At 36.9% G+C, this 12500-nt stretch overlaps 1 protein-coding gene across 1 annotated transcript in view; it reads left to right on the top strand.

The window, feature by feature from the left end:
* Positions 1-7113: 7113 nt before the first annotated feature.
* LOC136829226 (uncharacterized) overlaps positions 7114-12500 on the top strand; it is a 118567-nt gene continuing 113180 nt past the window's right edge. The window contains 1 exon segment of the mRNA XM_067087527.1: positions 7114-7301. The gene's annotated coding sequence lies outside the window, so the exon portion shown is untranslated.

Raw genomic sequence — 12500 nt, 5'->3', positions numbered from 1 at the left:
TGACGAGTTACGAACAGAAAAACCAGTGATAATGGAGGATTAAAAGCGTAAAAAAAAAAAAATCTCTTCATGCCACAATTGACCACGTTCGGCAGTGTTTGTAAACTTCGACTGCCTTAAGTATCAACGAGTTACGTCATCAGTTCCCCAAAGTATCGCAAAGTGGAGTCACAGTTTTCAGCAGACGATGATGCAGTCAGACCACTTCTTTCCTCTGCGTTTTTAATTCCAGTAGTTGGAAGATCTGTTTAAATCACGTTTGTTTACCAGATTCAGTTTTTTCATATATATTTCCATGTAAAGTTTTGAAATTCAGACTTTCGTAAAATTGATTCGCTTATTTTTTATATGAAACAAACGTTACAAAAAAAAGTTACAGAGCTCTCAGACACGCATCATAAGTCACTGGAATTCAGAACGTAAACGCTGGAAAACACGTATCATTTGTGTAAGCAGCAATATCGTTTAAATTCGTTAACAACAAGGATTAATTCAGTAGAGCAACTGAAGAGATTGATTTCATGCAATAATTGAAGCACGTAGAGATAGAATGAAAGCCAGTGATTGATTTTAAAATATAAATACTAATAAACACCTGTATTTCAAAATATGACTATATTGGTTAAACATTATTCACACACACAAGATATATATATATATATATATATATATATATATATATATATATATATATATATATATATATATATATATAATCTACATATATATAATATATATATATAATGTAATATATATAATATATAATATGTTATATATATATATAATAGATATATTATATATATATATATATATATATATATATATATATATATATATATATATATATACACACACACACACACACACACACACACACATATATATATATATATATATATATATATATATATATATATATATATATATATCATATATATATGCTCATCACCAGCACACCTCAAACATGGAAGTAGCCATAACCCCTGAGCCAAACCTCATTTGGTCGAATGTTTCTAACACTGATGGCACATACACCGCCACGTTGAGAAAATGAATACTATATATTTTACGTATGCCAAAGGCATACACAGACGAGGAAAAGCCCCACAGTAATTCAGTCATAGGAACTTCCACGGTGTGCGTTCAGCCTCATTTGCATTGCTCACATGTGAATTGGAAACTACGATTTTGTTTCTTCTTTTTGCATTGCTCACATGTGAATTGAAAACTAAAGATTTTGTTTCTTCTTTTTACATTGCTCACATGTGAATTGAAAACTAAGATTTTGTTTCTTCTTTCTAAAGTCGTGTCCCCCTAATTATTGTCAAAACCAGTAGCGTCGTCTTCAGAGAACATTGGTGAATTAGATAGTCCTCAGTCTTTTAACCAAACACTTAATCTCTCTCTCTCTCTCTCTCTCTCTCTCTCTCTCTCTCTCTCTCTCTCTCTCTCTCTCTCTCTCTCTCTCTTTCACAGACTTACCAATCAGCTGTCATGGTAGAGATGGGTTGATGTCGATTCTAAGTACAGAACCTGAATTCGATAAGAGTAAGTGCTGCAGAGTCGATGTCAAGTTATATCTCCCTTGCTGGCCAAATGGTCACAGCAAACTGCTTATTGTTGTATCTAGCCAGGTTCGATTCCTGTCCTGGGTAGAAGCTCTTATCAGTTATAAGTCCATCTGGATGCAAGTTATCCTCGAGGTAAAGCGAATTGGGTATTAAACGATATTTGTGGCTTAATATTTGTGAATTTGAAAAAAAAGTCACTCGTGTATATAAGTGAAAAAGTATATATATATATATATATATATATATATATATATATATATATATATATATATATATATATATATATATATATGGAGAGAGAGAGAGAGAGAGAGAGAGAGAGAGAGAGAGAGAGAGAGAGAGATTTGTGTGCGTGAGTGTACGTATGCTGGGAAGGAGTGGCCTACTTTTATCGTGAATTCCTTACTATCCACTCTGGTCTATATTTCGTACTATTTTTCTCTCATGGCTTTCGCTCCTTATTGTGACCCATACCACGTACACCAAAACCCTCCATGTTGCTGGTCTTGATTCATGTCAGTGCGTTCATCACGTAAGTCCAGAACATTCAGTGCAAGCAGACTACTGAGGAGGTTTTCTGTCCATCGACTCCTTGGTATATTTACTCTCTACTCTTCTAGTCCACCGTACTTCCATGCAATAAGAGTTTATAAGTATCTGACACGAGGGATAATTCATGTTGTTTATAAGAAATAGGGTTAGGTTCCCTGGTATCAGTAAAAAATAAACGATGATAGCTAAAAATGCAAAGTCTTATTCAAAGCTAGAATAAAGAGCAGCGGAACTAGTTTGTAAAATTATAGAAACGTTTCAGTTTAGAAGACAGCTAAACATTCAGTTGAACGGTTAAGAATTGTACGTTTGTGTGCGTTTGAAAGTATGCATGTATCAATGCTTTAATGCGCATGTACATATTTGATATACACAATATCTCTGGGTCAGGTCGTTATGAAAATGCTGGCTATATACTTAATCCCAAAAATAGGACTCTATCCCTGCATATAGTGCACCTTTAAAAACAAAAAACTTGTCATTTACTATACTTATTTTGCTTCCCGTACGCTCAGCCAACACGGACCAACAGTCGAAGGAGTTATCGAGGATAAACCGTAGAACTTTTTGAGGCGTTCTGTTGATGCGAAAAGAAACCCACCCTCAGAATTCCCCAAAACTCCATGGACTGAAAAATTTCTCTACTCTTCATTATCAGTCAGAATTCAAAAAAACTTTTAGACTATCGTCATACCCTGAGCAATTCACCTTGTAAGGTAAGTGAGGTGCTTCATTTCAATACACTCAGAAGGAAATGTAATGACATTCTTATAGAATGGTTTACCGTCATTAGTGCGAAGGACGTCGACCTGTCTTTTTCTCCTCCAGTCAGCTAGGGACCCTATGAATTGCTCCTTCATAGCCTTAGGGATTATTAGCAACCGGTTTTGAGACTGTTAAAAGTAAAATATGGCCCGAGGAAGCGTTAAACTGCAGTGCTCAGGAAAAGGAAGAGATTATGCTTCAGAATAATCTTCAAATAGGCAGTCAAATTTTTTAGTTTTGATTTACAAAAGCTTACGTAATTAGCTTTGTGGGTTCTGGACAAAGCTGGCCCCTGCCAGCAATAGGACGTGATTCTTTATCGACTTAGTTTTAGTCCATGACCTTCCCCAAGACCTAAAGAATATACACCCTATCCTGACGTGATGCTCGAGAGATTACACGAGACCAGGTTTCCCTGCGGCAATCCAGAGTTGATGTTAGCGTTGGAACACTCAACCGCAATCCTGCTGACAGAGAAAGGGGTGGGTTTACAGTCCCCTTGCGGCTTATTCATATTGTCATTATTAAATACCTGTTGGAGCATCTCAGTTTTGATAATGTTCATCATGAGGACCCTGTCGACCTCTAAGTATCCACTGGGAGGTGAAATACTGTGGGTGAATGATGTGGCAAGACTTACTGGTAACGCATAACTAAAATTTCATTTCAGAGCTGATACAGGAAAGACTGGATGTTAATAAACGAAAACGTAAGAGAAAATTGAAATTTGAACTATATATATATATATATATATATATATATATATATATATATATATATATATATATATATATATATATATATATATATATTGATGTGTGCGTGTGTATGTAACAGACAAACATACTAAGATTCAACTCTTCCCGACGAAAAGAACAATTATAAATTTCTTTTAAACAAAGCTGATGTTGATCTTTATGACCCAGAAGTAAACTGAATTGTTTATTTCAGAATTAATATACAAAAGGAAAGAAATACTTGACTCAAGTGGCTTTCATGCTTAAAAGAGGCAAGGAAATTATACAACAACCAGCGAATCAAGGTGGATAACCTCAGTGATTTTCAGTTGAGATAACTAATATAACACTCGTTTTATCTCAATGTTTCATTCCTCGCGTGACGTTCTACACGTTCCTCTCGTGACGTGCAAACAGGCTTCGTAGAGATTCTCGCTGAACGAAGAAGTGAAAAAGATCAAATTTCTTTACGGTACTGGAAACGCCAATATGACCTTTTTTTAGTTTTCTGTAAAAAAAAAAAAGCTATTGAGATGGCTATTTGTCTGTCCGTCCGCACTTTTTCTGTCAGCCCACAGATCTTTAAAACTACTGAGGCTAGAGGGCCGCAAATTGCTTTGTTGATCGTCCACCCTCCAATCATCAAACGTACCAAATTGCAGCCCTCTAGTCTCAGTAGTTTTTATTTTATTTAATGTTAAAGTTAGCCATGATCGTGCGTCTGGCACCGATATAGGTGCCAACAACACAGGCCACTATCGGGCCGTGGCTGAGAGTTTCATACGGCATTATACGCTGTACAGAAAACTCGCTTGCACGGAAGAAACTTAGGCGCATTTTTTACTTACTTCGTTATTAAGTCTACATTAAGACCTGAAATAAAGTAAAACGTCTAAAACTCGATGCAGTACTTATTCAGCACCTCCGATTTGATGCTTAGTCAGGGGAAGCTGCCTCCGAAGTGGACTTGAAAATTGTCACTGTTCCCCCCCGGCCGTTCTTGTTATTGCTAGGTACAGGTTGAGTTACTTCTTGCACGGGACACTGCAGGTAAGGCAATTATGGTTCTTTGTGGTCTGCTTTCAGCCCCAAGTGGCATTGCTTTCTTTCCTTCATTTCTTATCCGTTGCTACTGGTTTCTCTCCATAGATGTCCAACTCCTTTAAGTATATATCCCTCCAGTTTTAACTATAAATTTCGGGACACATCCTTTATCGCAAAATGTGACTCAGAGGTTTCGGTAAACGAAACTTCTTTTAATTATTGAAATATGTAATAATCAATGGTCACAGCTTAAGTCTCATGTGTAAGTGACAATGGGTTACAATAAGGTGAGAATCTAGAGTAAGAGAGCGTATGGAGGCCTTTGTTTCTTTGAACTTGGAAAAATTCATTTGCACGGCAAACATCCTAAAGTTCATTTTCATTACAGATGTACAGTTGAAACTACAGTAGAAAACTTACTCAATTATTTTCGCGCTTAATAGCCTTCAACCTCTTGCTGTCACTGATGTCCTGTTGTTAAATTATGAACTAACTGGTGTTCACCGGTATCTGGCTGAATATAATATCCGGACTAAACAGTGAAATTGAAATCATGTTTATTCCAGACCCCCTCGAAGAGTCGCAGATGTTATGATTAAAGGTTCAGACATAACTGTAAGCATATTTAGCCTTGACTACAAAAAATTTCCATTTGAAATTAAAAACCACAAATAAACTTTTGCTTTACGTCAAAAGGAGGACAGAAGTACAAAACCGTAAGAGAATAGAGAAGTATGGTATTGGAAAACAGGAGAAAGTGAAACAAGTTAAAAAAAATGCACCGAAATTTCTTCGGGGCTATCGAGTTTTCTGTACAGCCGCTACAGCGTATAATCAAGGCCACAGAAAACAGATCTATCTTTCGGTGGTCTCGGTATAATGCCGTATGAGCTTCGGCCGTGAAAATTTAACCACGGCCCGGTGGTGGCCTGGCCTTTATCGTTGCCAGAAGCATGATTATGGCTAACTTTAACCTTAGATAAAATAAAAACTACTGAGGCTAGAGGGCTGTAATTTGTATGTTTGATGATTGGAGGGTGGATGATCAACATACCAATTTGCAGCCCTCGAGTCTTAATAGTTTTCAAGATCTGAGGGCGGACAGAATAAGTGCGGACAGAATAAGTGCGGACAGAATAAAGTGCGGACATACAGACAAAGCGCATTTTAGTATTCTTTTACAGAATACTAAAATGCGCCGAAGTTTCTTCGGTGCAATCGAGTTTTCTGTACACCGTAAAATACTGTATTAAACTCTCAGCCACGGCCCGTGAAACTCTCACCCGCAGCCCATGAAACTTTCAGCCACTGCCCGGTGGTGGCCTGTGTTGTTGGCACCTATAGCGGTGCCAGACGCACGATTTGTCTAACTTTAACCTTAAAAGAAATAAAAACTACTCAAGATAGAGGGCTGCAATTTGGTATGTCTGATGATTGGAGAGTGGATGACCAACATACCAATTTGCTGCCCTCTAGCCTCAGTAGTTTTTAAGATCTGAGGGCGGACAGAAAAAGCGCGGACGGACAGACAAATAGCCATCTTAATAGCTCTCTTTTACAGAAAACTAAAACTGCGAGTTAAACAGCTAGCTAGAATTCACTATATAAATCTACCCGGGAGAAAATATGAAGTCACAGAGAAATTTGTTGTTGACAAAAAGCATCACAAATGGGAGTCCATCATAAGGTTTATTCGATTTATGAGAACGTCGGAGCTGTAGCCTGAGGGATCCCCTTTTTATCGAATGGTTTCGCCGACACCATACATTCTACAGTACTGACAGCATATGGCAAAAATCGATGAGAGAGAGAGAGAGAGAGAGAGAGAGAGAGAGAGAGAGAGAGAGGCATTGCTAAGTTAAAAGCATGCGGACTCTATATAATTCTCCGATGTTCTTTAAAGGTGATGTACTGATTTTGACAATAATTAGGCAATGATAAGCAATAAAAAAAGTAATGATACAGTAAGAGAGAGAGAGAGAGAGAGAGAGAGAGAGAGAGAGAAAAGGGGCTCTTGCTCTAAAAAGTAATCGATACAACGTACACTTGAGTAGGTATGTGTCGAATCGCAAAGTAGGAAAATCAATCCCGAGATATAATACTACGAAACAATAGTCGAAGCAAAAACTGCTACAAAAATACTAAACATGAAGACTGATGAAGGGAAGGGAGGAAGAAGACTTACGGGGTCCCACGAGGAGGAAGAAAGGGAGAAGGGAGGAAAAAAGACCCCATAGAAGAAGGGGCATGGAGGGAACTGGGGTTGAAGGGGGAGGAGGGACAAGTTGTAGGGTTCCTCCAATGGATTAGGGGGCAAACAAAGTACCCTAGTTATGCATACTTACTCTTCCCTGTCATCTGATTGGATGGGCGCTCAGCCAATCAGCTCTGTCACGCTGGCGGAAAAAGGGACAAAATTCTTGAAGGTAAAAGTGAGACTCAAACATTAGATAATTTTCAGTGGGTCTTCGATACACACCAACGCCTTTATGGATTAACTCAATTCACAAGTGCATCACATCTATCGCTCTCTCGGTTGCTGTCTAGTTTTTTTTTTGGGGGGTTGGATTGTCTGTGTTGCCGTGCCACTGTCACCTTCAACCTGGAGCCTGGAACGAGGGATAAATTGCCAGTGAGTAGAATTTAAGAGTTTTGATTGTATGTGTGGAAGAGGCAACGTTATACTTACAAAGTGGGTTTTTGCCTCGGTGAAAAGAATAAAAGAATCGCTTGATTGCTTGGCGTGTTGTCTTGAAAAAGTGCTGACTAAATGCTGAATTTTAAAATATAAAGTTTTGAGCGAAATAACGATTTTTTCTTAAAAGGTACCAAATAATAGTGTCATTTCTTTATATGAAATTTCTCCTTAATTCTTGGTTTGATTTTAATATCTTTTTTTTTTATAATTCTGTCCCTTACATATAATCAGTCTCAGTATATGTTCACATTAATAAGCGTAATTTTGTACTGTTTCATGACCATTCATTGTGGTTTAATTTTTGTTCTAAAACAGCGCTTTAAAGTCTAGCTTCATTATCATGGCTGTAAGAGAAATTACAAAAATTGAAATAATTACAGTAAAATCGAATGGCTCGGGTTAAAAGAACTTCATTTAGATAAAATATGAAGTTAAAACCAGACGCAAATGTTGAAAAATGAACCTGATTCCCCGAAGTACGAGCAATTGAGCGTCAGGGGAAAGCGACACCAGGAAGAAGAACTTTTTTCGTGAGATAAACAATGGACAGAAGAAGTCGGGTCATTCAACTGATTGTTTTATAGTTAAAGTGTGCTATGAAACCAGTACCACCTTCTTTTCGTCATCCATTACATATTACATATTCGCCATGTTAGATCCCAACACTTCCCCTCTTTTATATATATTATGAAACACACATCACACACACACACACACACACACACACACACACACACATATATATATATATATATATATATATATATATATATATATATATATATATATATATATATATATATATATATATATAGTATATAGAATGTATGTATGGTATATAAAATCACTGGTTTTTACCAGATACGTATGTAATTGTAATAACCAAAATACCCTCTTAACTTTCTCGAATTCTTCACACCTTCCGTGGTTAGGTCGGCAACGTGACCTCTTTCTGATTCTCTTGGTGCGGGTTCGAATCCTGCTACGTAGATCAGAATTACTCCATATTCTTGCAGCTAGAGATAAGGCTTTTTAGTGACAGGCGGATCCAAAAAGTGTGAAAATTTTTAGAATATCCAAGGATTTTCCAAGTCTTCCTACCCCTTCGTAACAATTTCGAATTATATATTGTCTTCACCATCCTATCAACCACAATTTTTTTTCCACATGACCAGATGACTTTAAACCGTGTTAATTCTTCGTTTTACTTACGCTAACCTAGAGGCAATTAATTCACTATGTATCTACAAGTTAAGTAAACCTTAGTTTAACCAGACCACTGAGCTGATTAACAGCTCTCCTAGGGCTGGCCCGAAGGATTAGATTTATTTTACGTGGCTAAGAACCAATTGGTTACCTAGCAACGGGACCTACACCTTATTGTGGAATCCGAACCACATTATAACGAGAAATGAATTTCTATCACCAGAATTAAATTTCTCTGATTCTTCATTGGCCGATCGGATAATCGAACGCGGGCCCAGCAGAGCTATTACCGAGAACGATGCCAACCCGTCCAATGAGGAACTACTATGTATCTACAAATTTATTACGCTTTCAGTTCGTTTAACGCCACGCAAGAAATGTATCTCAACTGCTTTAGCCTTTTTCCGCTCATCCTTCATCCCAGAGGCACTTCCATGAAGGAGAGTTGGACAGTCCTTCCATACGTTCCATCCTAAAGTTCCTTAGACACCGCAAGTCTCTCCCAAATCATTTGCACGCAACCTGCAACCTGTCTTGCTTCTCTGTTCTGTCCCTCATTTCTTCTCTCATCCTACCGTCACTGGTCGTGATAATTCCCAAATTTGTATTCCAGTCAACTGCTTCCTCTCATCCTCCCATCTCTCTTTTCCGTTATCTTTCTTATCTTGCAAACATTTTCAAACTATTTCACTCGCTTCGGCACTCTCTCCTCACTAGGCCAATCTGCAACCACCAACCAATCCACATGACACTCGCTACCCATTCGATTATGCACAACTTTTTACCCGTATCTATTATCCTTTCTCTGAATTCTTACACCCCTTTTTCATTCAGGTATTTAGCAGCAGTTAAATCATAACTCACCCTTATTTATTTAAGATTTTCCAAGCCTTTGCATGTCATATATTATTTTTTCCCTTTGCGTACAAACTTACTTAACTGATTCATAAAAAAAAGCACGTGATCCATACACTTCCAACCTTGATTAAACTCACGCTGATCTTAGCCAGTCACAATACTACCATACACATTTTCTCGTATGGTAAGTGATTTCATGTGCAACAATTCTCACCTTCACCTTTATACAACGGATTCCTTTTCACCCATTCCTCTTGAACCTTTCCCTCACAGAGATTTACCTTATAAATCCTGGTCAGCCACTCGATTATGCTTTCACCTGTGCACAGCCGTATCTCTTGTTTCACTCCATTCTTTAGCTCCTTGATTACCTTTCTTATGTCCTCAACGGTTACTTCCACCATCTTGAGACTAACGTCAGCATTCTCCCCTCCTCTGTCATTTAGCTTTGCATATCTTAACCAGTAATTAGGTGAGATCCAGATTCAGTGTGGCCACACATTCTTTATTCTATCATTCTTTTTGGATTATTTTTATTAAAACAGTTTAACCAGACCACTGACTATCAGCTCTTATAGTTTTTTTTTCATCTTAACATCTAATATTATTAACTAATGGTGTAATGAATTCTGAATAAATGGGAATAATGTTCGATGTGTGAATCAAGGTACCCCTTGGTGTGAATAGTCATTGCATATGACTGTGTACATTTTTCTGCGGTAGTTATCTCCTCTTATTACATCTTTTGTCAGACTGCATCTTTATTGACTGAATCGTCTTCTGTTATTTTTATATAGCATCTTTACAATGCTTTGTATTCATGTGATTTTTCGTATTTTCATTTTTCCATTATTAGATGATGAGAATCATATGTTTGTGAGTACTTTTGTGACACTGACATATTAATGTAGTCACATTATCATAGGTCGTGTTAACTTTTTCTGTTTTATCTTATGCGTCGACGTAATACCTTCATGCCTGAGTACGGTCGGAATCGAATCGCACATCTGTACAGATCTCCGAAACAGCCTTTCTAAGCCAGTGACTCAAAGCTATCCCAAAAGAAACAGTCGCCAGGATAACGGCTGTTTTCGCCCCCGCACAAAAGCGAAAGCAACCTGGAAAAGTGCGCGTTTTATTACTGCGTCCGTTTACCGTTACTAATGGTTATAGAAAGGGGGGTAGCATTTTATCGCTCTCTCAGCTTAATGGAGACGTCGATAAGGAACAGGGCTCATCCGGCCAATCAAGAAGGAGTCGGAGGGGTCCTTCGGGTCAATCCTATTCGAAGGGACACTTTCGATGTATGATTGACCCCGTCGCTCCTAAGTTTTACTGCGATTTATTTGTGAAATATATAGGAAGGGATGATTTTGAGTTAATGGGAATTAGTCCGGCATCATTTAAGGGTTGGTAGTTGTTATTAGCGTAAATTTCACTGAGGACTTATATTTAAGGAGTTGACTGTGAATGCAAAATGACTGCTGGATTTTTTGCTGATTCAATTTGAATTGGGTTATTATTACTTTCTATTTAATTTGCTTGACACGCGTTAACATTGGTTACGAGCGAAAATTAACTTTAAAGCAGTAATAGCTAGTAATGAGAGAGAGAGAGAGAGAGAGAGAGAGAGAGAGAGAGAGAGAGAGAGAGAGAGAGAGAGAGATTAAATGAAAGTACCTTCTTCATTCATGAAGTCGATTACTTATCTAGACGAGGAATACCATGGGCATAATCTTTTCCTTTTTTATGGTTATCTAATATTATTTTTTGCGCTTGGTTTAGATTTCGACCGAATCAGTTACTCTTGTCTTCTCAGATACAGTTCTTTGAGGATTTACGTTGTTCTAAACTCCTCCCACACCACAACATTAAGAAAAGGTTGGCTTTTGTTAGCTTATTGCTTTGTTTCCTTTCACTAGCTCATTGAAACACACTTGACGATTTAAAAAAGCACGTTACAATAAACAAAAGTTGCATAAAAGAAGATCAGGATATTGTGAAATCTGTCAGTAGTCGATGGTTGATTAACGCAATTGATATGGTGACTATACTTTTCAGAGCTCCTAACTCAGGTACCGGGACGATTCGCAACAACTTGAGATATTCAAAGCTCACTCATAATAAAGTTTTATCAAACACTTCAGAAACGTTATACACACACACACACACACACACACACACACATATATATATATATATATATATATATATATATATATATATATATATATATATATATATATATATATATGAGCTTTTCAGTCGAGAAACATGCCAAGTGCCATTTTTAAAATATAATAAATTAAATAAAAAAATACTTTGACCCAGGATGGCGCTTGGCATGTTTCTCGACTGATAGCCTCATATATATATATATATATATATATATATATATATATATATATATATATATATATATATATATACATACATATATATATATATTTATATATACATTTATATATATTAATCTATCTATCTATATAATTTATATGTACATATTGTATATGTATTGTGTGAGTGTATTTGTGTATGTAATTGCTGATTCTCACACTCTTATTTTCAACAAATTATAACTTTTTGATCCACACAAACATTTATATGAAGAAAATGGCTGAGATCACTACTTTCCTTCATGTCTGTGAAACTGGTCACCAGTAATCAAGTCCCGTAATAGTACAAAATCTCCACTATTATCTCATCCGGAAATGCAAAGCTGGGTCACAAACCTTTGGTCTAGGGGAGGATTATGATATGATATTGAACTGTGAAGATCAAGTTTGAATTTCCGGTGTAAAATACTCTGCGGTACAAATCCCCCATTTTTGGGGTGAGATGCTCATAACAACGCTTTTGCGCCCACTTGTACTTTTGTTGTTTGTATGACACCATATTTTGAATTATGCAAAAATGGTGATGGGATAGTTAGTTCATTTGGTTTAAAATCTTATATATAGAAATATAATAGAATACGATAGCAAACATTGTTTGGATTAATGTGTATTTTACAAAGAAAATACACAAGCACACACACATATAGATGAATAGAAACACACTCACACCCAC

This window comes from Macrobrachium rosenbergii, chromosome 44 (genome assembly GCF_040412425.1).
Source record: "Macrobrachium rosenbergii isolate ZJJX-2024 chromosome 44, ASM4041242v1, whole genome shotgun sequence".
NCBI classification, from domain to species: Eukaryota; Metazoa; Arthropoda; class Malacostraca; order Decapoda; family Palaemonidae; genus Macrobrachium; species Macrobrachium rosenbergii.
This window is presented reverse-complemented; position numbering and strand designations above follow the sequence as displayed.